The following is a 27,895-nucleotide window of genomic DNA, read 5'->3' on the forward strand; positions in this document are numbered from 1 at the left end:
CGGGGAGGAGGTGTAAACATTGTTGAATTGAACCATTTAAATGTACCACAATATTTCTAAATCAACACGCAGGAATTTCAGCAAACATGGCTCGTATCCACTCCATTTTTTTCAAACCAAAAAGCAACTCAAGTAAACAAAAAAGCTCGAAAAAGTAACCAAAAAAATGACAAAACATGAGCAAAATACTTTAATGAAGAAGAGGAAAAAACACAGAAAATCACAAATTTGAAGGATTTGGAGTAAAAATAAGTCAGCTATATTTTTCATTTTTTGTGGGAAATCGAGAAAAACGTTCCACGTTTCAAATTGCCAAATTTCATCTAGGTAAAGTTATCAAAAGCGTGAAACTTTCGTTCTCGATTTCCCACAAGAAATGACTATATAATACAGCTGACTAGCTTTTTTACCCTAACAATAAGTCCTTCAATTGAAATGTTCTGAAGGTTTTTCATTTTGAAAAGTTATCCTATTTTGAAACTTTTTAAAAGTGAAAATCTCAAGCAATAAAAGAATTTTTCATGAAAACAAAAATCTGACAATTTTAGTAAAAAACGATAGCTTTTGGAAATTACAGAATTATGGCAAAAAAAACTACATTTTTTTCAAACAGTGAGGCTTTATTTGCATTTTTAAGATAAAAGAACGTCACTTTGTAATTTTTGGACATTGCCATTTTTGGGGGGGAAAACCAGCTAAAAAGCTGGAGTTTTTGACAATTGAATTTTTTTTTTATTTTTTTGCAAAAAAGCAAGACTGACAATTTTAGCAGCGATGGAAAGCTAAAAGATGAAACTTTAGCTTTAGCTTTTGGCTCTTCAAATAATTGAAACTTTCTAATGGCTAGCTTTTAGCTTCCAATAATCATTGGCTTTCGGCTTTTATTTAGCTTTTGACTTTTAATATTTTCACACATTGCTACAATACAGAAAAATACACCATGTACAGTACATATACTCACAAATAACTCACAACAACAAAAAAAAATCGGGAAAATGGCTATAATATAATTACAAAAAACTGAAACTGAAACTAAACCAGAGAAACATGCAAGAAAAGGTAAAAAGCTCAAAGAAAGCTGAAAAAAATTAAGCTTTTGGCTATAGCTTTTAGCTTTCAAAAATCCCAAACTTCCTTTGACTTTCAGCTTTTAGCTTTCCTCCCTGATTTTAGCAAAGAGTAAAACTTTTCGACAATTAATTATTCGTAAAAAAGCCCTGAGCAAACCCCCCCCCCCCCCTCCACCCTCACTATACAAAATAAATATACTTTCAAAAATTTACTTCCTGATTTTTTTTTCAGATTTCACTCGTCTTATACCTCGTTTTTCTTTTTCCCCTTCTCGTTCTCCAAAAAATGCACTCTCTGCACTTTGACATACTTTCCAAGCTCTCCTCCAACCTCATTCTAATTTCACAGAGCGTTCCATAAGGTAATAACCAATTTTTTCCAAAAATCGTAACTGTTCACCAATAAACTTACCTTCTACACAATTTTTTCTGCACCAAAATCCAAAAATTTTCAATCTCAAACAATAAATGAGGGGAAAATGAACTCTCAGCCAAAAATTGAACCTTTTCAAGCTAAATGCAGAATTTAATTTTTGCAAACCTTTCTTTCTAGTTTCCAATGCATTTATGTTCTATATTTAAGACTTTCCCATCACTTGCAGGATTTCAGAACTTGTATAGGGATAGGGAAGTTAGGAACCTTAGCTACGAGTATGTATATCAACATGCAATGCAGTCTACTGGTTGGTACATAGTTCAAGACCATCAAAAATAAACTCATATCACACATAGCAAGTCAGGTGGACAATTTTCCGGCTTTTTCTTTCGGTTTGTTTACATTTATTTAAATTGTTTTCATTCATTATACAGTACAACATTCGTATAGGTATACTAGCGTTCGAAATTCATTTCCGAAACGCATTTCCGGTACGTTACAGTGATAGAGAAAGAGTGAGAGGGAACATGTTCGCACCTTGAGAGAACACAGTACACGACATGATATTATGGCGTCCACAATAAACGGCGCCGTGGTCGGTCACACGGTGTACAGTTGTGCGCTACTTGTACTCGTACAATTCTACACCACCACATCATTTCATACAGCATTGAGCATATCATAGCAGAGCAATACAGAATACAGCAAAAGTAAACATCGTACACCATCTAGATCTACCTACGTATCTCTTATTATACATACAAGCTCTGCTCGAAGCCATGATCGTTCCTACTACAACATCCGACCATAAGGATCTTAATTCACTCCACACAACGACGTCATCATATAAACGAAAAAGAGAAGATGACACGAAAGAAGAAAAAAAAACTCCCCATCGACGCTAATTACTCCTAACTCGTACATAAATGAGACCAAGGAGTCGAGTCGAGTCAATTTACAACAAACCACCGCCAAACTATGAAACACTATCGAGTTAGCTAAAGCCCTCATCCCTTTCCCAGCCCAGTTTTTCCTATCTATAAACGGTTCAGCTTCAACAACAACACGCAACATTCAGTGAGGATAAATTACCGCACAATAGAGCGAGAATTCGCCTTACTCGTTGACGCAATTCGAATACCACGTTTCATGAACCACCGCACCATCGGCGTCGCCTTCTCTTCCTTCACCTCCCCATCAATATACGACCACCATTTCACGGCGTTATGCACCGAACGAATAATAAGACTAGGTACAAATACGTTTACTATGTACGTAGAGTAGAGTGTATTTCCAATTCCAGCATGATTTTCCATCTGGCATCTGCCATCGTCATCACCCGCGCCTACTACATCACCTACATTCCATTCCACTCTTGATTCCTTTCGGTTTCGGCCAACGATTGATGCAAAGTACATACTACGAGTACGACGAGTACGAACATCTAATTTCAAAACGAATCGCGGATTTCGGAGTGTAAATGTGTCATCGTTCGTACTTCGTATCGAGACAGGACTTCCTCTCTTTCTCACCGTTCTTCTGTCGAGAATAAAGTGCCAAGCACGTCGTACGTCGTACGTCGTCGTCATCATCGCCGGAAAACCAAAAGAAGCTTCGAGAGTGTACGTTGCTCCTACAGTATGGAAAACGAACAACTCGAACGTTTCATAATTCATTACTCGAATTTCGATTCGAGAGTACTGAGTAGGCGATGGCGGATATATACGAATAGAATTTCCTCAACCAACGGTTAAATACTAAAAATAATACCTACGTAAAATGTAGGTAAGGTACGAGAACATAATGTATGTATTGTACGGTGCAGTGCATGTCTACCTATATGTACACAGCCAAAGAAGATACTTACATATTCATAACCGCACTTTCCTTTCCTTTAACCAGTTACCAGCCAGTGAACGTTGTTGGGTCTTATTATACGAAAATTACACCTTAGTACATCGGCATTACACGTTACAAAGGAACATATTCGATACACACAAGCTGTATGCTTTATCGCGACACTGCACAGCACAATGCACTAATAACAACACCGCAACCAGCTCGACGAATAGCTGAGAAAAGCTACGGTTTTTATTTTATTTTTTTGTTATTATTTCAACACGTACACACTGACACCTTCACTTTTATATTACTCGTATTAATAATACGTATGTAAATCGAATACGACGAAAAAAAGAGCGTTATTTTACTCGTAAACGAACACTACACACGCGACCCGCACGACTATGAGAGGACTAAAATGTACGCGACGAAATGAAAATGGCTTTTAATTTCATCATTACCAACGAACCGCTCTCTCTCTCTTGCTCTATCACGGACTCACCTCGTGGTTGACAAAAAAGCTCGTAAGCTAGACGAGAATGAAATTGGAAAAAAAAACGTCGCCAAATGTGTAGACTTTACAAGTATATTAGAATTACATACAACACCACTACGATGACGATGTACGGTACGTTGAAGTAGAGTAAAATGAACGTCGAACGCGAATAGAACACCGCACCAACATCCTCGTATCACTTGTTCGTAACGAGAAGAAGAAACGAAAATGACGAGGACTAGTAGTACACTCGTACATAGGATAGGTTCGACTTGGAGCACAAGCACAACAAGCACGACAGAGATAGAGAACACGAAACGAACACGACATACAACGTAACGCAGCAACAGACAGACAAGACAGAAATGATCCGCCGCTCTTCGCCTGCTTATCGTTACGCGGGGCAACGGTTCCAGTTTTGTAATAATAAAATGACTTCGCGCGCCGATTGGATGATTCTCTACTTCCAAAACGCACAACACGAACGCAGACAGCGCGGCGGGTGGAAAGGTGTTCTCGTTCGAGAATCGCTCGACGCTCGTTTTTCACGGAGCTTCTCGCTTCTCTCTGTGTGTATGTTAGAGCTCTTCGGTCTTCGGCTCTCTTGCTTACTGCTTGGCTCTGTACTCCTGTACTCCGCTCGCATTCGCACTCCTCTTGGTACATACTCTCGTCTTATAGAGCTGTATCGTAGTGTAGTTATACTACCAACACAACATACTATACGCGACGATATTATACACTACAGCTCTTTCTTCCTTTTTCTTTTCCCTTCTTTTTCTTTACTACTACTTACACTGCTGATCCTGCTACTGCCTCTTTGCCTTTCGTTGATTCTCCTTCTTTTTTGCTTTTCCTTCTCTATGTAGCTGTGACTGTGATTCTACTCTTGTATGGAGTGTTTCTATGCTTGTATTTTTTTTTTCGAATTTCACCCTTTTTTCCATCCCTTACCTATGTAAGCTTTTGCTATCAAATGCATGGTTTAAGAATAAGGAATCCGAGAACGGTGCTACGACTAGAAATGCTATAAAAACGAAGATGAAGATGAAGATGAAGACGACAGGGCGAATTGAAGTCTCGTAGTAAAAAAAAAGTCTCCATGGGAAACCGTGGTTAGGAAGGACAGCCATTAAGAAGAACTACAGAGCCCCATTTTTTCTGGTTAGCTGAAAGAGTGTTGCGAGAGTATTAATTGGAATACCTCCACTCCTCACCACCACACCAGACACCAGTTCACACCACTTCTTCATTCCAAATACTTCAACTCCAACTTCACTCCGCTCCTACCTGTACCTACTCCTCAGTTTTATCCACTTTTTTCCATAATTTTTGGGAGAGCTAAAAAAGCACAATTTTTTTTGTTTTTAATCAGTTCATCGCTTCAATTCTTTAAATAATGAGATTCTTCTCTTATTAATAATAATAAATGAAATTCATCTATTCGTATCGTCGTATCAAGTGTACAAAATGAAAAAAAAACCTACAGTATGAAGTAGGAGTCGAAATTTTTGACACTCCGCCCGAGCAACACAATCTCTCAACCTTATCCACAGTCAAATTCAGGGCCGTACCGAAGTGGTTCTTCCAGGGGGGGGGACATAAAAATGCCAAGTGGTAACATTTTTTGCATTGAAATTTGAAAATTCTAACTCAAATTTTTTCAAGAAGGACTTTTAGCAGGACATTTTTCAAACAAATGGGGAGGGGGTAGACGAGGTGAATTTTATATTCAACTTTTTCACTTTTCCAATGACTTCAAACATCCTAAGACTTTTTTAAGCAAGCGGATGTCGAAAATATGTTTAATTTTTAGCCCTGGCGAAGCAAGGGCAAAAAGCTCTTGTAAATCAGTATTTCAAGAGGTAGGTATAAAAAATAGGTATGTTTTTTTTTGAAAAATTCAAAATTGAAAATAAAAAGCAAAGGAGCCCGAGCAAAGCGAGGGCAAAAGCTCTCGAAAATTAGTATTCCAAGAGACATAAAACAATGGAATTCGACAATGATTGTTTTTGAAAAATTAAAAAAGAAAAGCAAACGGCCCTGAGCGAAGCGAGGGGAAAAGTTCTCGAGAATCAGTATTTCACAAGGTATTAAAAACGATGTTTTTTTTGAGTGTGATTAGTATCTAACTTGAGCATTTTTAAATTCAAATCATGATTTTTTTTTAAATTCAAAATTGAAAATAAAAAGCAAACGAGCCTGGGCGAAGCGAGGGCAAAAGCTCTCGAAAATTAGTCTTCAAAATCTTAAAATTTGAACGATGTTTTTTAAAAAGTTTAAACCTGAAGAAGAAAAGCAAACGAGGCCGAGTGAAGCGACGCCAAAAGCTTTTAAAAATTCATGTGTTGAGAAAAAAAATTCCTTATGCGAGTGAGAGTTTAGTTTTCCGATTCAAACCTTGAATAATAAGGGGTTCGTTTAGCCCGAGTGAAGCGAGGGCAAAAGCCCAGAAAAATGTGTAATTCAAGTTCTAATAGTCCAAGAGCTATACCACTGTGATTGGGCCGAAATAACTGAAAGCTGGGGATGGTCTCAAAAGTTAGTATACATACCCCTATTTTGAAAACACTTGGTCTGCCGATCCGCAGCTGCTGCTTTAAAGCTCAGTGAAAGCTCTAAAGTTCGAAATTTTTCTGAACTTTCAGCTGAGAAAACTGATGGCTAAAATTGGTGCCTAATTATAGCATTTTTCACGCTGAATCCGAATATATCGGTCTGCCGACCCATTAGTGCCGCCAAAGCCCCGCCAGACTGGATCAAAAGGGGAGCAAATTTGACAAATTTCATGTTTTTGGGCTAAATTCTCATAAAAAGCTACAAAATCGGGTTAAAAATTATTTTCAAACAGTTTAATGGAATGCTCTATGGCTAAGATAATTTTTAGGTACCAAAATTTTTCAAAATTTTCATTTTTTGGGGGGTGGGGCGTGAGGGGAGTCTTAATGAATTCAGCAAATACGGCTTTGTGATACATCAAAATATATGTTTTTTGACTGTATTGTCCTCCAATGTGAAAAATATTGCCATAATTGAATTCTACGGCCCAAAAAACATACATTTTAATATATCACAAGGCCATATTTGCTAAATTCATTAATACTCCCCTCACGCCCCACCCCCCAAAAAATGAAAATTTTGAAAAATTTTGTTGCCTGAAAATCATCTTAGACATAGAGCATTCCGTTAAACTGCATGAAAATAATTTTTAACCCGATTTTGTAGCTTTTTATGAGAATTCAGCCCAAAAACATGAAATTTGTCAAATTTGCTCCCCTTTTGACCCAGTCTGGCGGGGCTTTGGCGGCACTTATGGGTCGGCAGACCGATATATTCGGATTCAGCGTGAAAAATGCTATAATTAGGCACCAATTTTAGCCATCAGTTTTCTCAGCTGAAAGTTTAGAAAAATTTTGAACTTTAGAGCTTTCACTGAGCTTTAAAGCAGCAGCTGCGGATCAGCAGACCAAGTGTTTTCAAAATAGGGGTATGTATACTAACTATTGAGACCATCCCCAGCTTTCAGTTATTTCGGCCCAATCGCAGTGGTATAGCTCTTGGACTATAAAAAATGATTGGAAAAATCTTTGAATTTTTCCAGTTGGTATTTCAAAATCCAGTTGGCAACTATTTGTGTTGGAGTTCAAGTTGAAATTTTCAAAATTTTCATTTCTTCAATTAGGACCTTTTTGCCAACTGACGAGTGAGAATCGCCAATTTGCCGACTTTTTCCATTTCGGACGCCTAGGGGGGAAGCTCCCTCTATCCCCCCTTCGGTACGGCCCTGGTCAAATTTATTGAAAATAAATTGTCAGATATATTTATTACATACCTACCTACTTTCAAGTTTTAACGGATATTCTGAATTTTGCAAAAAATAAACAATATTCAATATTTGTTCAAAAATTTAAGATTTATCATTTTCGGTTAGCTTTTGATAATACGTATACTCGTAAGTTACTTCTAATCCATCCAAAAAATCATGACTTACTTACTTTTTTCCATTAACGTGCCTGTACTTCTACAAAGGCCAGAGTCACGGCAGGTTTTCATGACCGATTTTTCAGATTTTTATCGCATGAAAATAACCCCCTCCCCCCCCAAAAAAAAAAGTTGAATAACTTGAAACTGCGAGGACGTTTTTTTCAATTTTCGAGCAAAATTCATGGGTTTTTCATGACTTTTTATGACTTTTATGACCGTTAGGCACCCTGTAAACTGAGAATATTTTTACATTATAATATACGAGGAAAAATCATCATAAAATCGTGCAGATTTCACTTCGATTTTCTTATAATATTGTCATTGAAATTTGCAGTATCTGCTGTATCAAGAGCGAGCTTTCAAAAATAGCAATCAAAAATTTTATGATTTTGTTTCGATTTCATTTCAGGTGCACCTGGGTAGGTCGAGATGGATTTTTCCCAATTTCAACTATGACCCACTCATACTCTGTTGCAAATGAACTGACTTGGCTCAAATTTTTTTCTAAATGTGTATTCCCACAAGGGTTCCCAATTTGTAAGTTTTGGCTCAGTGAAATAAGATATAAATTGTCCGGAGTGGAGACTGATATTTTATCTTTTTTTTTTTTTTTGTTAATTTGCACTATTTTTAAAGCTTTTAATATTGTAATATTTAGGGGAGAATTCAAAGATCTTTAATACAAATTTTGCCGAATTTAGCCACATTTTACTTGAATTTTGCCACAGGTTATTTTCAGCGATTTATTTGAAAAAACAAAAAAAAACTCTTGGATAATTTCCCAGGATTTCAATACTTTTTTGAGCGTTTTTAACATTAGTTCACAGCATTTTTGAGACACTTTCATTCATGTTGGTCTATCATTTTACATATTATTCGTACAGGTTTCAATTTCGAAAACTTTTTCAAGCAGGACTCATACTTATTTTTTCGGTAAAAAAAAACTTGAGTAACCTAAAAAGTTTAAAAAGGTAACCAAAAAAATCACAAAAACCAAAAAATCAGAACATTTCGATTATAATCGTGAAACAAAATACAAAACCATCAACATTCCAATTAAAATCTAATCAAGATACCCGATCGAGACTTTGACAATTTTAGCAAAATGCAGGGGGCTTTTTGCCATTTACTAGCAAAAAATAATACTGTAACCAAATTTTCGTCAGGAAACTGAGACTAAGTACTTCGAAACATCTTGGTATTGAAGCAAAATTTTTTGAAAACTTTTGAAATGGAAGTGAGAATTTTTGGCATTTTTTGGCAAGTTTTAGACCAAAAAACGAGTATAACTTATTCAAGTGTTGTCGAGAAAGCTTGTTTTTATGCTCTTTTCAAAAAAAAAAAAAAAAAAACAATTCCATCCCAAATGTTATTGCTAGAAACCATCTGGATTGATCTGGGATCTGAAATTCGATATAAACGTTCGGAAACTCCACAAATATGTTCCTTATTAGGTTTGAAAAAATGAATTTTCACGGTTTTATAAAGTTTTCAACTGTGTACCTAATTTACTAGCGGATCATAAAAAAAGAAAATACTCATCGAAATATTCTGACCAATTTCAGTGAAGATCTTCATTTTGACTTGAGTTGAGAGTTTCCCCAAAAAAAAACTGAGCAATTTTTCCTAAAGCAGATGAGGTAGGAACTACATAGAACGAAAAACACAATTTTTTCAAAATACCCCCTTTTTGAGGTTGTATTCCTTCCTTCTGGGGGCACTTCCACAGCTAAAATTTATTCTGGGTAACATTTTCGACTCGTAATGAAGATCTCCAATGAATTTGATCAAATTCCTTCAACTTTTTTCACGATCTACTCTATTGTTTATCTCTTGTGCTCAAAGGGGTGATTTTTATGCTTATAATTTGGTTTCCCTGAAGCTTGCTTGGCAACGAAATTCAAATTTAAATGTAGATTCTGATGTAGGTAACCTCTACCTACTTAAATATGGCAAAAAAGGTTCCATAATACGAGTAAAAATGCCTCAATTAGCCCCATCTTCAAAATTGTATGAGCTGATTACTTTTTTATTGTCTTGTAGCTGCTTCGTTGTGATGAAAGATCATTTTGTCGTAGAACTTCAAGTTATACCAAAAACTATTTGAGAACGAAAAAAATCATTTTTGAACACCTTGTGGAATTTTATTGAAATGAATTTCTTTTGCAATTTTCCAGTGTCTGTACTAACGCTTTCAATTTGCAATTGCTTGTTTACCTTTCAATGACTGCCTTGCATGATTATGGAATGTGAAAAGATGAATAAATCACCATTTGAGCTGATGCAGATTTTGAAAATTTTTCAAAATTATGCATCTATTTTTAAAATTTTAAGAACAAAATTCACTCGTAAACTTATAGGGACGAAGCCTGACTTTGTAATATTGATAGATATCGAAGTATACTTACGGCAGAATTATCTGTTACCATTATTCTGGTTATGCAATAATGCGATGAAAACCATGTACAAGAAAAGAGTTTTCTTTTCTTCGTCGTAATCGTGACACGGGCACGGCGTGTATAGAGGTACATAATACGAGTAGGTACATACTACATAGTGCACATATAAGAAAGAGCAAGAGAGTGAGAGAGAGAGATGCCTACCTAGACTCACCTACCTACCTATATTAGCATTTATATGGTATAGCATGGCATAGCATAGCATTGCGTAGCGTAGCTAGGCGGCGAATTGGTGGAAGAGTGTAAGCGGACGTTGCGCGAGAAAATAAGAGCGTACGTTTCTCACTTATGTATAATTAAAATATCACAACACTACGTCTCCGACCGTCCGTCCCGTCCGTCCATTCGTCGTCGTCCCTCAATACGACGCGGGCGCGGCAGTACTCTCGTCGTACTCGTACGTATATAGTTGGCGGTTTTCTGAACATTAGAAGTACCTACTACCTAGTGGACGACTGGCGGCGGCGGTGGCGGCGCGGTGTGCCGCAATGGATGCGGCGGTCACGGTGCGGAGTACCGGAGAGACGACGACTACGAAGCTGGGTTGCTTGCTTGTGCCTTGTAGTATGTGTTTCTCTTTCATTCATTTAGAGATTTAGATAAATGGTGAACTGCATCCTCGCGTATAAGATTCAGTCCTCGTAATACCATTTTTTTTTTTTGAAAAAAATGTGCACGAGCCGACGACGAAGATGGCGGTGCGGTAGCCAAATGTGAGCGTATGTATTCAAAGGTGTTTCCTAGTTTGCATAACTGGTTGGATCGAAGGCGTCTCTAGTATAACCGTCGCTCGAGTCGATACCCATGTGGGAAATTCTCTACGTACTATATCGACGCTATATACGAGTACGTAGTACGTACCTCCGCACACCACACCTCAACGTACCTACCTATCCCTGTACCGGATATTTTTAGAAAATTGGGATTCGGGATTGTTTGTACGTTGAACTTTGAAGAGCAAGTAGAGGGGCTTATAGTTGTAGTACGCGAGATAAACCATAATAACGAAACCATTTCACGAGCTGGCTCTAAGTCGCTGTATTTTTACTCGAGAGAAAATTCTTCTTCTCACTGTGGCTTTTACAATGATTTAAAAATAACCCTCGATCGTTCGACGCAGCTGACCGATGCGTTCCCTTGGCTGTACCTGAGTCTCTCTCTCTTTCGAGTTGACATTCGCGTGATTAGCGAATCGAAAAACTCGAATTTTTCCGCAGTTCGACGTCGTCGTCGATGAAAACGACGACGTCGAATAGAAAACAGAATAATCGATAGAGGACCCGAAGTGACATGTGGTCGGTGGTGGAAAAAAAATACCTCGGTATCGTCGAAGTTTAAACAATACGCGTAGTATCTGGATACGGTATAGGTACCTCGTTTCCGCTGCTGCCATGCCATCGTCGTCCAACATCATTACTCAAACAGCGAATTTCTAAAGATGTCAATTACTAGCGGGCAAAATCCTAAAACTTGCTAACTGCCACTTTTACCTGAGCTGTTGTACGTTCTATCAAATTGTATTATACTAGAACGTACGTTATGTCTAACGAAGGTTAAGAGCAGTCTGGATCCTGGTAACTAGAAATTTGTCCAGTCAAATACTTATTCGGATATTGTGGAGACGAGAGATCAAAAAGAATATGTAGTTTTATACAAAAGCTCGACTGTGTGGGGAAAGAGAGCAACCTCTTCAAAGTGGATTTTTTCTATTTTTTTGTCATTTTTGGTTTCTTTACCAAAGTGATATAATTTTCTTCGGACTAGACGAGGGAGAAGAGAAATCAAAATGCCACAAAATTCTGGAAATCAGAGCTTTCTATATTTTTTAACATTTTCTTAGGTAGCACATTGATTTTTTTTAGCTGTAAAACTGGATATGCAAAAAAACAGAAAAATAACGTTAAAACCGAAAATTGAAAAATCCAAATTGAAAATAGTGAAAAACCGAAGAAGTAAAAGCAATCAAAAATAAAAAACGAAACGAAAAAAAGTTGTAAATAACGTCAAAAACTGCATTTCTGAAAAACGAAAACAAAAACTTGAAAGTTGAAACGAAACTGAAAAATGAAAAAGCAAAAACGAAAACCGAAAACGTAAAACTTGAATCAGAAATAGGAAAATCCCAAAAACTGAAAATGAAATTGTAAAATCCTAAGAACTAAACCGTACACTGAAAACGAAATCGCAAAAACCTAAAAATGAAACTAAAAGAAAAAAAATCATTGTTATTACTTTGTTATTCACTATCTGAATTATGAAAACCAAAAAAACCAAAAAAAAAAAAGTGAGAACACAAACTGAAAACCAAAAAACTTTAAATAAAAAAGAAATTGAAATAAATTTTGTTTTTCATCCTCATTTTTGCACAATTACTGTTTTCACGTTTAAATGATCGTGAAATTGGTATCATTTCATTTCACGAAGTCATGAAATGGCTAAATTCACGACTATTTTAAATTGTACAATCTCAAATTACAACCAGATGTGAAAACCAGAAAACATAAGGCTGGAAAAAAACGAAAACAGAAAACCACCTAAAAAAAATTGAAATTAAAAACTGCCTGCAGAGTAAAAATCAGGGCTGTAAAAAACTAAAATTCCTCCTCCCTCCTCTCCCCTAAAAAAAAATACAAAAATTGAAGTTTAGAAAAAACGAAAACAGAAAACAGTAACAAAAATAAAATCTGGAAACTAAAAAAATGTAAAAAGTAAACGACAACAGAAAACAAAAAAAAATGAAGAAAATTAAAAATTAAAACAAAAAAAAACTGAAACATAAACCATCTGTAAACGAAAACCGAAAAACATTTTGTTTTTACAACCCTGCTGAAAACCAGCCCCCTCAAAGTCGGGTGGGAGGGGCTTCCATTATTTTCACATTGTCTCGAGGTACTCAATTTCAGCAGCGCATTCCTCCAAAACTATGATACTTAGATCAAAACTGATTTCACAGTTCGAAAGGACATTGAATTTTGAACTTTTTAAGCATTTTGAACTTTCAAATTGGAAGTTGAAATTCAAAATGGCGCAATAAGTAGGAGCTATCATTTAAAATTCTGAAAATATTTCCATAGATTGTACCTTTTGATGCTTTTTCGAAATATTCAAGATTCGAGATGGGATCTCTCAATGAAGATGGAGCACCCCCCCCCCCCATTTTGGGCCAAATTATCGAGAAAAAAATCTGGGGCATGTGATATATCGAATTGTATGTTTTTGGTGACGCTGAACAGGAATATGACGTCAGATTTTTGATTGGACCCCATCCACGGCCCCCAGCACCTCCCCAAATGGGATAAAAGTTCAAAATAGAGTTTTGTTAGTGCGGCACATGAAATATGTAGCATGTTTTTGGTGACGCTGAACAAGAATATGACGTCAGATTTTTGATTCGACCCCATCCACGGCCCCCAACAATAATTTCTTTTGGACCTTCACCAATTGGGGGAGGTTCTGGGAGCCATGGGTGAGGTCAATTTGAAAAACTAAGGTTGTATTCGTGTTCAGCGATATTGAAAACATACAATTTCATGTGTCACACAATTGAAACCATTTCTTTTTAGGTTACCCCCATTGGGGAGGTGGTGGGGAAGTATACGACAAATTTCAGTGTTTCTGGTCAATTAGAATGGGTTTCAGTGATAAGCAGAAGTTAAAAAATCGAAACTCCTGAAAGCCACAATTCCAAGCTACTCTTTACTTATGTGTATTAAAAATTTTAATCCCTCTATTTTGAAATCACTGTCTTCCCTGCTCCATTACCAGAAATGAAAAATTCATACCCCAAAAAAAAATATTACTTACATACGAAAAAAACACAAAATCATTCTTTAACATCCACACTTTTGAACTGATCGATTACGGATTAATTTCAATTCGTTCAACAACTAATCCAAACTTTGGATAGTGATCAAAATTATACTAAAATCTAAAAATGAATTGTAAAAGTCGAAAAAAATGCTCTATGGTGATTATTAAGGAGTTTTCCAACATTTTAAGTTCCTAGTAACGGTCTTGAAAAACCTATCCGTAGTATTTCTTTTTTTTAAAAGTCAATCAAATAACATAACGTATTTGCATGCTCGTTTCGGAAAATCGTTTTGCCAGCTCTTCTACGTACAAATAAATATCATACGTTTTCCTCTGAGATGAATGCAGAAAGACAAGAAAGAGAAATGGAGGGAGAAGTTGTACAAAATAAAACACGCTGATAGGTACCTAGGTAAAGAAAAAATACAAAAAATGTTCAAATAACCTCTGAACTCATAACTTTTGTACAGGACAATATAGTTCATAGGTTTACAAAAGGAGACAAAAGATCGAAAACCTTAATTAAACTTGAATCTTCAATCGAGTAGCTCAAAAATTAACCCTCACTTCGAGCCTCATTCTTATTATTTTCCTTCTAAAAAGACGAATAAATAAATAAATAAATACACAAACAAATAAAAACAAAACAATTTCAACTGATTTCAGCTCTCTCATGATTTCCACCATCACATTTGCTATCTAAATTCCAAAACAATCTCTTTTTCAGGCAATATTACGTCTATTCTATATAATCTCAGATACTCAACAATGCACCATATAAACCCACCAAAGCAAAACCCTCCGGCCCTCCCTACTTTGAAATTTTTACCCCGACTCGTAAATAACAAAAAGGCATAAATTTCACGACGAGCCGAATAACCGACGTAAAATTGTAATATCGGTCTCGTAATTAAGCAGTAAATTTTTTTCACTCGATTCGTCGTAGCCTTAACGACCTATTTTCCATTAATTTCTACCATCTCATTCCTGCGACTACCTCCTTTCACACCCACCTTATCATTACCTGCACAAGAGTGTAGACGAATAATGCTCTGGCTGTTTGTTGGTGAAAAAGCGATATCTTGCGAGTGCGAAACGCATCACATTTCGTCTTTGCCTAAAGCACTCAACTCGTTCCTTTTAAACTGACAACACCGAGAGAAGATCATTTTGATGAAAACACCACGTTATAATAACCATTTCCAAATGCTGTAGTGTACGAAGTAATAGGCATATGGAAGGATAAGGTTGGTACTGTACCATACACAGTCATTTATACAGCATGTATGTAGTTGATGAAACAGCAAACGAATATATGCCTATACACCGAATACCCACCCACAGCACCTTCTCGTATACTAAACGAGTACCTGTAGTCTCTTTTTGATCGTTTCGTTGTAATTTCTCACTCGTGTATTTTCAATCGATACCTACCGTTCGAGTTTTTCACTTGGATATGGAAACAAAGAGCGCGAAAATTAACCTAATCGAGAACTTATTAATAATACTTAATTTTCATACATCACAGAGCGTTGGTTTGATAGTTGAACCCTTCAGAGTTTGGATATCGGGACACGACGCTATGAAAAAATCAATTTCAGTACTATCGCAGGTGCTGGCGAAAAGCACACGGTTCGTAGAGAATATCTACGTCTTTGTGGGTTGGAGCGTTGAGAAGAAGAAAAAAAAACGCAAAATTCAAAAACCAACGATTCTAGAGAGAAGACGATGCTCGTATACAATCATTATTTTCATAAGCGAGGGATAGGTAGACCGAATAAGGGAAAAATCTAAATAAATGTGTTTAAATTTTCTTTTCCTTTTTTGCTACGAAGTTTTCTTCATGCCTAAATTATTATTATATAAATCGCGTTTGTTTTTTATCTTTTCGGTATCGTTGGAGTGATTTTTTTACGAGGTTTTTTTATTCTTATTGTTTTATCGAGTTTTTTCAATTTTGATGCATTTGGATCGTTTTGAAAATTTTTTCTTTTGATTTTTGAAAAAGTTTGGGTTTCCTTTCCATGAAAGCTTAAATGAACCAAAAATAAATTTTACAATTATTTTTGTTGAAAGGTTGAAGAGTATTTAATTTTCAGAGAGTTGAAGCAACTCATCCTATACAGAAGTTTTTCTCACTCCATGTACTATTGTCACCTGGGTCAATGCTGCGAACCAACACTATACGTTTTCAAGCTCTCGAATAGGTACACGTCGAAGAGATACCCAATCCCAATCGTCACACTAACACCATAACAAAACATCTACATGCATATTACAGGTACAAAATACAAAAAGTAGATACATTAATATAAAAAGGGGAAAGAAACCGGTTTAATACACCGCACTGTGCCAGCCTTCCTGTAAAAATAACCTACGCTATCGCCGGCTTAATTTCCGCTCAACACTGGTGTGCATGAAATTGCATATCTGCGCCTCAAATACACTCGTAAAATATCATAATAATAATAAATATCGGAAGGAAAAACAGCACGCTAATAAAACCTGAGCTTGGCTTCGGCTTTACGAGTAATTTCTCTGGCATACCGAGTACTAACGTGTAGCTAGGTACAATTACCGTGCGTCAATGTGTGTGTTGCTATAAAAATACCATTACTACAATGGTGTCGCGTGTGCACTCTGCACTTATACACAATATACAACATGGATACTCTCACATACACCATACTCATATGCATGCTCTGCTACCTACGATACGGTACCTACTCGATATGTTAGTAGTACATAAACGATATGAAATAGAGTTCGTATGGAGATAAAATATACGTAGGTATATATGCACATTTTTGTAGACCACAGTAGGTACCTTCTCGTACCAACATCGAAATTTTAAATCATAACATTCGTAAACTCTCGAATTATTTTTCTTCGAACTCACAAAACAATAACTATCTCAATTCTTACGACAGATTTTTCATTTTCAATTAAACCATATACGAAGTTTCATTGACACATAGCAGGGAGGAAATTAAGACTCTTTGAAGGGGAGGGGGTATCGATCGAATTTGCCAACAGATAATGTGAGGGAAAAAATATCGATTTTGCTCATTTATATCAAATTTGCAAAGATTTACAAAATCTTTAATTTTATTTTTTGAATTTTTGAAAGCTTTGAATAAAGGTTTTTTTTAGTTTGGAAGAGGGAAAGAAATTGATCCAAACAAAGCGAGGGCAAAAACGTTTGAAAATTCGTACTTCCAAAAGTGAACTGACACCAAAATACTAGAATTCTAATAATGGGTTCTTAATTTCAATTTTGAAAAAGAAAAACAAACAGGCCCGAGTAAAGTGAAAGGCAAAAGCTTGCGAAAATTTGAGTGACTTCGACATTTCAGAATTTGAATACTTGGTTTTAAATTTAAATAAGTATGTAGATTTGTTTCATTTATTGAGATTTGCCAATTTTTCTGTTTCCAATTTTAGGAAACAATGAGCATAAAACTATGAAGATGCATAACACATAACATAAGATAAAAATATTATGGATTTCATCACTTACCAAGCACAGGAGAGTTCTTCGACTGATAACAGATCCGATATGAATGTAACTATCTAATGACCTGAAATCAAACAACCAAAAACAAATCGAATAAATATCGAGTGAGTATGTAAGATGAGCACTCATCAGAAAAGAGGTTTTTAGCAAATAAAGTGAAAGCCGCTTAATGTTATCACTGTTATCAGTTATCACGTTTGTCCCAAACCGATTTAATAAGTGAATTTTTTTGACAAGAATTTCTATAGTGTTTATTTGGACATTGTTTACAAACACATTCTATGTACCTCTAAAAAGTGCGTTAATAGTCATTGAACTAAAATTTTGCAAAAATTTTCAGAAAAATTGTTGAAAATAAGTTAAAACTAAAGTACTTACTTATTAAAGATTATATCGATCAGAAAAAACTTCTGAAATTTCAGAAAAATTAGGCAAAAACTGGGTGGAAAAGTGTTAGAAACATTTCAAAATTACATAAAAACATGAAAAACCTCATTAAAATCAGTTAAAAATGATAACATTATCCAATGCTCCAATCACAATAATTGATGGAATTTCTGTGTAATTAGGTATTAGTAGATGTAAAAGATTGGGACCAAACGATTTCAATAACTTTAAGGGCCATTTGTATGACTCTAGTTCAAGATGTTGAACTCAGTTTAACGGGTCAAAAACAATGAGGAAGGGCGGATTGTAGGACTCTCAGTCAAGAATTTGAACTCAGTTTAACTGGTCACAAACAATGAGTTAAACTTAGTTCAGAATTTGAACGAGAGTCGTACAAGTGGCCCAGGAGGTATTTACCTCTGTGAAAACATTCAAAATATGAAGCCGATTTGCTCGTTATTTTCATCGTTCGTTCATAAGACTGTGTGTAATCCAGTGAACAAATTTAGTTGTACTTATGTCCTGTGACCTGCTCCCATCAGAACTTTGGGCAGAGATTTCTCCATGAATTTTCAAAATTCTTTCAATTATTTTTCTCACCAATGCTAATATTTTATCATTGAAAGCACGGGTATGTAGCCATATTTTCTAAGTTGGCTTTTCCAACAGAGATCTGAACATCAATAGTACCTCCATTCTATACCCAATAACGGCCACCAAATGACATAAATCAAAAATATCTCGATATACCCTCACTTTTGAATGTTTTCTGAGTAAAATAAACCAAACCGTCCAAACCCCACAAAAATCCATCCAAAAGTTTTCGCACAATCCCTGACCAAAGTTTGTAGTTATCACCAAAAATCGCTACTGATAACAGAGGCAGAGATAGAGAATACCCTGAGGTAGGCCTCGACCCTACCATCAAGTTATCGAGAAAATTTCAGTGGGTTGGATGTATTTGGGCTAGTGAGGTAAAAACTGGGCTGCTTAAAAAATTTCTGAATGAATTTTTATGCTCAGTGTCCTGCACTTTAAAAAATGGGAGAAAAAAAGTTGGCCAATTCATTGAGGAGCCCACAATCAGGGCCGCTAAAATGGGATATCTCGGTGGGCTGCTAAATTTTCCGTGTTCTAGGGTCCAGCCCTGCCCTTAATCAATTGATAACATTAACTGTGATAATAATAAGCAGATTTCACTGTACTAAATACTGTGATAACTTTATAAGTCAAAATAAAACAAATTTAATCAATTATAATTTTATTTTAAAGTTGCATGAAAATGAACTACCTAACCGAAATTTAGATGCATATTATGTCTTGCAGACAAAAATCAGAAGTACCCATAACCCAAACAAATCCCAGAATTAAGGGAGTATTAAGTTGTAGTGAGAAACATAGGGTAGAGGGTTTGGTCCCGTGAGGCACACATGAGGTCTTGATACGCTGATAATACGCTGATGTACTTTACGCCTGAAATACGTCAAAATAACCATGGTAAAATTGTAGTATAATTGTCGTAAATATGAAAATTCTGCATACGCTCAAAATACTGCAATATTACAGTGGTATCTTTAGCGTAAATTTGCAGTTGTTACCATCAACGATGCATTCACCAACGTATATTCAGAGTACAAAAGCGAAATTTACGGGCAATAATACGCAGGTAAATTTGACGTAAATTTACTGCAAATTTACCTGCGTATTATTGCCCGTAAATTTCGCTTTTGTACTCTGAATATACGTTGGTACATGCATCGTTGATGGTACCAACTGCAAATTTACGCTAAAGATACCACTGTAATATTGCAGTATTTTGAGCGTATGCAGAATTTTCATATTTACGACAATTATACTACAATTTTACCATGGTTATTTTGGCGTATTTCAGGCGTAAAGTACGTCAGCGTAATATCAGCGTATCAAGGCCTCACGGGGTGTTGTCCAGCTAAAATACATTCAGTCTTTGCACTCGGTCTGTAAATTGCGGTTGGTGCAAATTACAGAAGGTTTTTTAGTACCTACATACAATACTGTTCCCCAGAATGAAAAGTGGTTTTGACTAATCTTTGACACGCGTCCTATTATTTCTGGCTGTGTGGCGCTAGCTGATAATTTTAGCAATTTTTATATTTTTTCTTAAGTATGTCATCACAATATTATGTAAGTACATATATTGAAAAAAAAACAAATCACCAAAATGGTTAATTTTGGATTTTCAAAAATTAACTAAAAAAACAAAAAAATCAATTCCGTCAGTTAAAAATATTTTGGTTATGGGAATTTCAAACCATCTTTCAAATCGAGGGTGGACCCCTCGAGAGATCCCATTGGAAGTATGTACGTCAATTGAAAAATTTCAATATCAAAAATAGTAAATTGCATTCAAGAAGTTTACTTTAAATTAGAACAGACAGAAACAATTCTTGAAAATTTTGTTCTCTAATAGATCCACGAGATCATAATGATAAGGACGATTCATCCAAGTTCGTATGCGCTGAATTTCATTCTCATCTCTTTTATGAAGATTTTTCAAACCTGGGAAAATCCCCCCCAAAAAAAACTGCCAAGAAGCTCTAGAATGGTTCGAAAATATCAATTTCATTTGAGAAGCTGATCAAGTTTTGATTTTTTTCGAAGTTAATCTAATTTTTGAATCCAAAATTTCCATTTTGAAAATGAGTCCAAATTACTTTCCTTGTGGTCAATTTCAAAGGGGAAAAAAGTCAAAGACATTGTTTTACTTGGTGATAAAATGTAAAAAATAAGTTTAAAATTTTGATAAAATACGAAAATGTACTTAAGACTAGAAGGAGAAGTTATTTCAATTAACCATTATTTTATCTAATTGAACATTTTTCCAATTCAGTATCTGAGAAAAATACAAGAAAAAGGTTCGAGACAAACAATCGAACACAAAATATTAAGAAAAAACTGAATTCTTAGCATTTGAAAATTATATCCATGATTATGCCACGGTCTCCATTTTTTAAGGACTTTTTTACGTCATTGAACCCGAAATCATATTAATAAAATAATACGAAAGAGACTTATGACACTGACACCAAACGAAAGAAGAAATCTAAGAAAACATTCAACTGCATCGCAAAGAAAAAAAAACATGAATTTTTTATTTTACTGGAAACATCGCGAAAGCCAACTTCATCCTCCATTCCTTCTTATTATTACAACTTCGACTTTTCGTGCTATTCCAGAAAAAATAAATAAAAACAATTAACAAACTTTCAACTTTAGCACAGAAAATATGAAAATGGTGGTTCACAGTTCCTACAAGTAAGTATAATTCGACATTGTTAATACCAACATTTCTCAACGAAAACTAGGCTACCATAAAAAATCGAAGGGGTACGGAAAGCATAAGAGTAAAAAATAAAATATTTTTTAAAAAAACATTGTTTCTTTATTTCAATTTTTTTTTAATTTTACAACACACAACTGGCAAACTTTTAAGATTATAAGAAAGGATAGATAAGGTTTCAAGTCAAAGACTGTTGAAATTTTCAACAGGTTGTTTAGAGGTCTGAATGTAAATTTTACACCCCCTCCCCCGGCCACCTTTCTTATAAACAAAGTGCAAAACCATTACCTCGAGGAAATCGAAATCTTCACACTGATCGAGCTAAAAAAGAACATTGGCAAGTCAAATTTTGACATTAACAAAAAGGAAGTTGACCATTACACGACTTATCTCAAAATAGAACTGATTGGCAGAATTTTTAGCCCATTTTGCCACCTCCCCCGCCCCCCCCCCCCCCGAACCAAAAATCATTTTTGACTCAGAAATTTTCATTTTTAGCATTTTTTCAATACATTTTATTCGAAGTTGTGGAGGGGGATGAAAATCCACTCAAAAAATATTCTTGAAAATGTTGAAGTGTTTAAAAACATTATTTCTTGTTGAATTGAAATGTCTACTCCACGTTCGAAGTAAAGCCCAACCAAAGGAATTAATGCAAAAATAAAAAACTAACTTCAGTAACCAAAAAAATGACAAAACGTGAGTAAAATATTTTAAAAGTAAAGAAAAATTACAAAAAAAACAGAACAGTTTTATATTGAAATGTTTTGGATGTTACGATGTTAGTTTGAAAAGGTTGGACTACTTTTCAACCTTTAGGTAAAAACAGCGAAACTGTTTGGCAACTTTTGCCAACAAAGAAAGAACTTTGGGAATTTCTTGCAGAAAAAACGAGACTTCATTGAATTATTTTTTTAAAACCAAGGGAGACTTTTTGGAATTTTTCGCAAAAAAAAAACTATTTTTGACTGCTTTCTTAAAAAGCATAAAATTTTGTAAATGAAAAAAACAAAAATTTTTGACAAAAAGCGAGACTTTGACCATTTTTACGGAAAGCAGTACTTTTAGGATTTACTAACAAGAAAAAGTAACACTTTTTAGCAATTTTTTGCAAAAACTCAAGAAGTTTTGGCCATTTTCAAGAATAAATGGCAATTTTAGCAAAAATTAGCACGTTTTGATAGATAGTTACCAATTTGTGGCAAAAAATAATATTTTTTCGTTGATTCTGTCAAATAAGCGAGACTTCCGGAAAATTTTTGGAAAAATGTGAGACTTTTACGAATTTTTTCTTTTCTAAAAAACGACACTCCATTCGCCACTTTCCTATAAAAAGCGAATGTTTCTGATGATTTTCGGTAAAAAGCAAAACTTTGTCAAAAAGCAGAACTTTATGGAAGTTATTGACAATAAGTGATAGTTTTTGGCAATTTCTGGCAAAAAAAAAAACGAAAATTTTGGGGTAGTTTCTGTGGGGAGGGGGGAGAAGTTCTTCAAAATGTATGAAAAATTTAAGTTAAAAAAGTAACTTTAAAACCAAAACTTTTAGTAACTTTAGTAACTCGGGTACTTGACAAAAAAACAGGAGTTCACGAGCCATGTGAATGCTCAAAAAAGCACCTGCACACATCAACAATTAAATTAGAATTCCGATTAGTAGTGTATGAAGGTGTCTTTGTTAATAACTTATATTACCAGGAAGAAATTTTCGATCATGCGCCGCCATTCCATCTTGAGAAAAGTAAAGGTTCCCCATGCTATGATTTTAGAAGAGACTTTCACATATCAAAATTAAAAAAAAAAAGTATTCCTCCGAATTGCTCAAGAAGCATACTACATAATTCAATAACAATTGAATAATTTCAATACGTTACAATATCAAGCATTCAAGCGCTCATTTGTAGTTATACTACAGCTTCAAATTATACAACCTTGAGGCTTGATTAGAGGCACCGATAATTTAAACTTATCATTGATAAGAAAACCAAACGATCCTATATCGAGAAATTCTACACCAAACTGATTATTATTTCTCTTACTCTCGATAATTAGGAAAAAAAACTTCCCCATAACATCAAATAAATAATCATTTTTCAATTTCATCCCTTATAACATGATAATAAAACAATAGAATTTTCCAATTCAACGAAACCAATACGAATAAGAAATTAAGAAATCCTATTTGCAACGCTGCAACCATTTATAGTGCATCATAACTCGAATATTTTCAAGATTTATTTCATCTACTACGGTGCAGTAAAATGTAAAAATTTGCCACGTAGCGTATTCCTTCATCGTTAGTTGGCGTAAGCGAGATACACACGTTCCTCAAATCGGTCACGTAAGTTGATCAGACTATAAACACGGCGAATCGAATAAATCGCTAGAATGTCGACAAACGTCGAATAATATTCTGCCAGCTCAACAAGGTTGATGACTCGTCCGTCGTCGTCGATCGTACAGCAAAATAGCCGGAGCAATGAGCAATAAGCATGTACATAAGATGGAAAAAATACATACATAAGTATGTACTCGTAGTATGTGATATGGCAACTAATAATGGCGTATACGCCGAAAGGTAGAGTATAGCACACAGGGCACGCCGACGACGACGACGACGATGACGACGATCCAACATTAAAACTCTTCCAACGTTGTTCAACGTGTATTAGAAAAACCCTCCTCCACGCGTCTTTTCCGTACAGTAACCTTGATGGGCAAAATGGTATCGTACAAAAACTCACTTCTCACTTCCTTCTCTCCACTCACTCTATACGTATCGTACACATAACAAAAACCGTCAAATGAACGATATCGCCACTCGCCAGTCTCACAGACTTGAAAATTTTGACTAATTATCGATGTAAACATTGAGCAAAGTCTTACCTGAATCGCGAAATTTTAACTAATTACTACGTCGATTACGTTCGTAGGCGTTTTATTAGTGCGAATATACGATAAAATAAAAGATTCGAGAGTACAGTTTTTCGCTATATTATAGTAGAATATCTACAGAACCGACATTACATTACAAAACGAGAAATAATTTAACGAAATTTCACACACAGAAAAGGCCACGCTACGATAAACGCACAGGATGAGAGGAGTTATATGTTTAAATGACGTCACGTTGCGCATGCGTCGTGTCGCTCGCATTGCAGTCGACGATTACATTACATTATCCTCTCTTCTCTCCGCTCCCATTGCCTGTATGGTTTTCTTCTCTCTCTCTCGTTGTAGGAAAACGACTACCGAATAGGGTTACGGTACCGAGGTACGTCGAGGTGTCTTGCTGAATATAAACGTTCAACGTTGAGAATTTTCTCATTTCAGCATTCAGCAATGCATTTTGTTTGGTTTGTGGTCGAGCTTTAAGCTTTTTAAAACCTTGAATATGTCGAGTAAAAATGTAAATACGGAAATTTCTAGTCGTCAGATTGGTTCGAGGTTGTTTGACTTCATATCTGCGAGTGTGTACTCAATGAGGACTCGAAGTCTCAAATTCAACGAAATTCTGCCTTATGACAATATCAATGAGTAGGTATTTATTTCCACACAAGAATATGATTGAGTGAATAGACCGGTTCATGGTGAGATATTCGGTTTTAATAAGCGTACGGGTACAGCTTGAATTTAACTAATATTTCGTAGTCGAAGCGTTTTTTCTTTCGTTGTGTGAGGGTTCACCGGGTTCACCGGGACAACTTTTGCATAGAAAAACAATGCTTAGACACCCACTATATTCACACAACACTCGTACGCGAACGGGTCTATTAATGCGAGGGGGAGAGGAGTTGATATGGAAAAAAATGAAAAGTTGATAAACACAACTTTGAATAATGAAAGTAGTTGAATTATGAATACTTGGATAGATCAGCTTATGCATATAAGATAATGAAAGTGAAAACTTTATGTTGAATAACGAATACAAAGATCTCAGGAAGAGGAGGAGGAGGAGGAGGAGTGAAGATTTACATTGAAGATTATGGATGGATAAAGACCTGTTACAGAGTTCCAGAGTCTTCAAGAGAGGAAGCAAATGTGGCAGTTTACCCCCCCCCCCCTGCATTTTCTGTAAGATCCGGCAAAAGTAGAGCCTGTGATGGAAGAAAAACATTGCTTTTTTTACTTCTCGAAACACAAATTTTCGAAAAATTTCTCCCTCGCTTTGCTCAGGTCTTCACTCTTTTCTTTTTATTCAAATTTCAATGTTTCAACGCCAAAAAATAAACTCCTCGTATAAAAAATGTCACTTTTATGCCTCTCGAAATACGAATTTTTGAAGGCTTTTGCCTTCTCTTCCCTCAGGTCTGTTCTTTTTTTCCTTTTCAAAATTCAACTTGCTAAGATCATTCAAATTATAACATTTTTTGAAAGCCAAAAAATAAACTCTCATTAAAAATATCATTTTTGTGCGTTTCAAAACACTGCAAATTGTCATTAAATAAATTTTTGATTGATTGATTGATTGATTGTCAAATGTTTCATAGCCCAAAAGGTTTTGCCTTCGCTTGGGTCAATTTAATTTTCATTTTCAACTGAAAAAAAAACATTTTTGAAGCCTCCAAAAATTTGAAAAAGAAAATGAAAATGTTTCCAAATCATATGAATATTAAGTATATCACATCACAATCAACAAAATTGGTATTTTCATTTTTCCAAAAAAAAATCAAAAAAATCACCAAAAAAGTTGGAAAACGCGAGCTAATTATTATACTTGATACAGAAAAAAAAAACAGAAGTTTCAAGTAGATTTAGTGTACTTGTCAAACAAAATTACCAAACAAAACACTCCAGTCAAACTTTGACATTAGCAAAAAACAGGACTTTTTGACACTATTTCGTAACTTTTTGATGAAAAAGTGAGACTGTCTGGTGAAAAAAGTGAGCATTTTTGGAAATTTGTGGAAAAAAGTGAGACTTTCTGAAACTACGTATTTGCGAAAAAAATGACCATTTTTAGCAAATTGGACAAGAAACGAGACTTTTTGGCAATTCCGATAAAAGGCAAGACTTCTGCTATTTTCGGCAGAAAACAAGACTAACAATTTTAGCAAAAGTTAGAGCTTTTTAAAGATTTTTAAAAAAAATCGAACCTTTACAACAATAGTTTAACCAGAAAGTAAGACTTATTGGCATTTTTTTGAAAAAAAGGAAGACTATTGACAACTTTGGTAAAATGTGATCATTTTTGTCAAAAAAGCGTTTCTTTGTCATACTTTTTGTTAAAAAGAACAAGAATTTTTAGTAATTTCAGATAAAAAAATCGAGACTTTTCAACAGCGTATCCAACGGAGTTTTCCGAGCAAAAATCACTAGGTACCTTTTCAATACATTATTCAAAAAAAGTTGCAGACAATTTTATGCCCTCCCCCCCCCAACGATTTTTTCAACTTTCCTGTGTCATTCAGAAAACGTCACTTTTAAAATCATTGATGGTAACATTTTTCAATTTCAAAGCAATCGCGACGAACATCGAACAAAGTGAGGGCAAAAGCTCTCCAAATTTTTTTACGAATTCAAGAAAATGTTGATGTCAGAAGCTAATTTTGTTAGCATTGGCAAGTTTCAAACTTGAACAGTAATTTTTTATCAGTTTTTAATTTTGAAGAAGAAAAGAAGATTGGCCTTAGCCAAATGAATTCGCTCAAGTCAAAAAGCTCCCAAATATTCATTTCATAATATTTTAAAAAACTATTCAAGATAATTTTTAATGCGAAAAGTACACTTTTTTTAGCTCTGACATTTTTCAAATCGCAATAGGTAATAATTTTTCAGAAATTTAAATTCTGGAATAGAAAAGAAAATTGACTGGAGAAAAGCGGGACAGGAGCTTTGGAAAATGTTGGATTCGAAAAATGAAATGGCGTTATTTTCATAAACAAAATCAGTTTTTTTGGCTATCTTTAGAATTTTTAAAAGTCAAGTCATAACTCAAAACCTTATTTTCAGAAAGCTTTTGAAAATCTGTAAGTCAAGTAGTAAAAAAGAAAGGGTTCCAGACGCATTTGAAGTTGAAATTACATTTTCCAAATTTTCACTATATGCTTTTCAGATTTTGAAATCACAACACTTTTTCACTACTCTCACCACTAGCTACTTGCACTATCTGTTAGATATCCTGTTTTGTTATTTTTAGCAAAAAAAAAGACCTTTTTACATGCAAAAAAAAAAAAATAAAACAATTTGAAACTTTGATGAAAAGTGATAATTATTGTCAATTTTTGGGGGAAATGCGGGGTTTTCAAGCTTTTGATTAAAAAAGTGAGACTCTTGGCTCTTTTGAATCTTTTTGGTAAAAAAGCAAAACTTTTTGGAAATTTTTGGCAAAAGAACAAGAATTTTTGGTAATTCTTTCCTCATGAAAAATCGAAACTTTTTAATCATTTACTAAAAAAAAAAAAAAGACTTTTTGGCATTTTTTTTGTAAAAAAGTAAGATTGTTTGGCAACTTTGATAAAAAGTGATAATTTTTGTCAATTTTTAGTAAAAAGGTGTTTCTTTTTCACACTTTTTGCTGAAAAAAGGAGACTTAGCTCCTTTAAAATTTTTTGGTAAAAAAGCAAAACTTTTATTCGGACTTTTTTGTGAGAAAAGTAAGAATTTTTGGTAATTTCTGATGAAAAAAAATCGAG

The 27,895-nt window shown here is 34.9% G+C and overlaps 1 protein-coding gene across 2 annotated transcripts in view; it reads right to left on the reverse strand.

Annotated features, from left to right (window-relative positions):
- LOC135844767 (serine-rich adhesin for platelets-like) overlaps positions 1-24,313 on the reverse strand; it is a 117,977-nt gene extending 93,664 nt beyond the window's left edge. The window contains exons 1-2 of one of the 2 annotated variants that reach the window (XM_065363109.1): positions 24,147-24,313; positions 17,558-17,618 (exon numbers count right to left, since the gene is read on the reverse strand). The gene's annotated coding sequence lies outside the window, so the exon portion shown is untranslated. Of the gene's footprint in view, positions 1-3,313; positions 4,146-17,557; positions 17,619-24,146 lie in introns of those variants that run through there. The other variant, XM_065363108.1, reaches the window with a different exon arrangement.
- Positions 24,314-27,895: the final 3,582 nt, after the last annotated feature.

Source organism: Planococcus citri, chromosome 4 (assembly GCF_950023065.1).
Source record: "Planococcus citri chromosome 4, ihPlaCitr1.1, whole genome shotgun sequence".
NCBI classification, from domain to species: Eukaryota; Metazoa; Arthropoda; class Insecta; order Hemiptera; family Pseudococcidae; genus Planococcus; species Planococcus citri.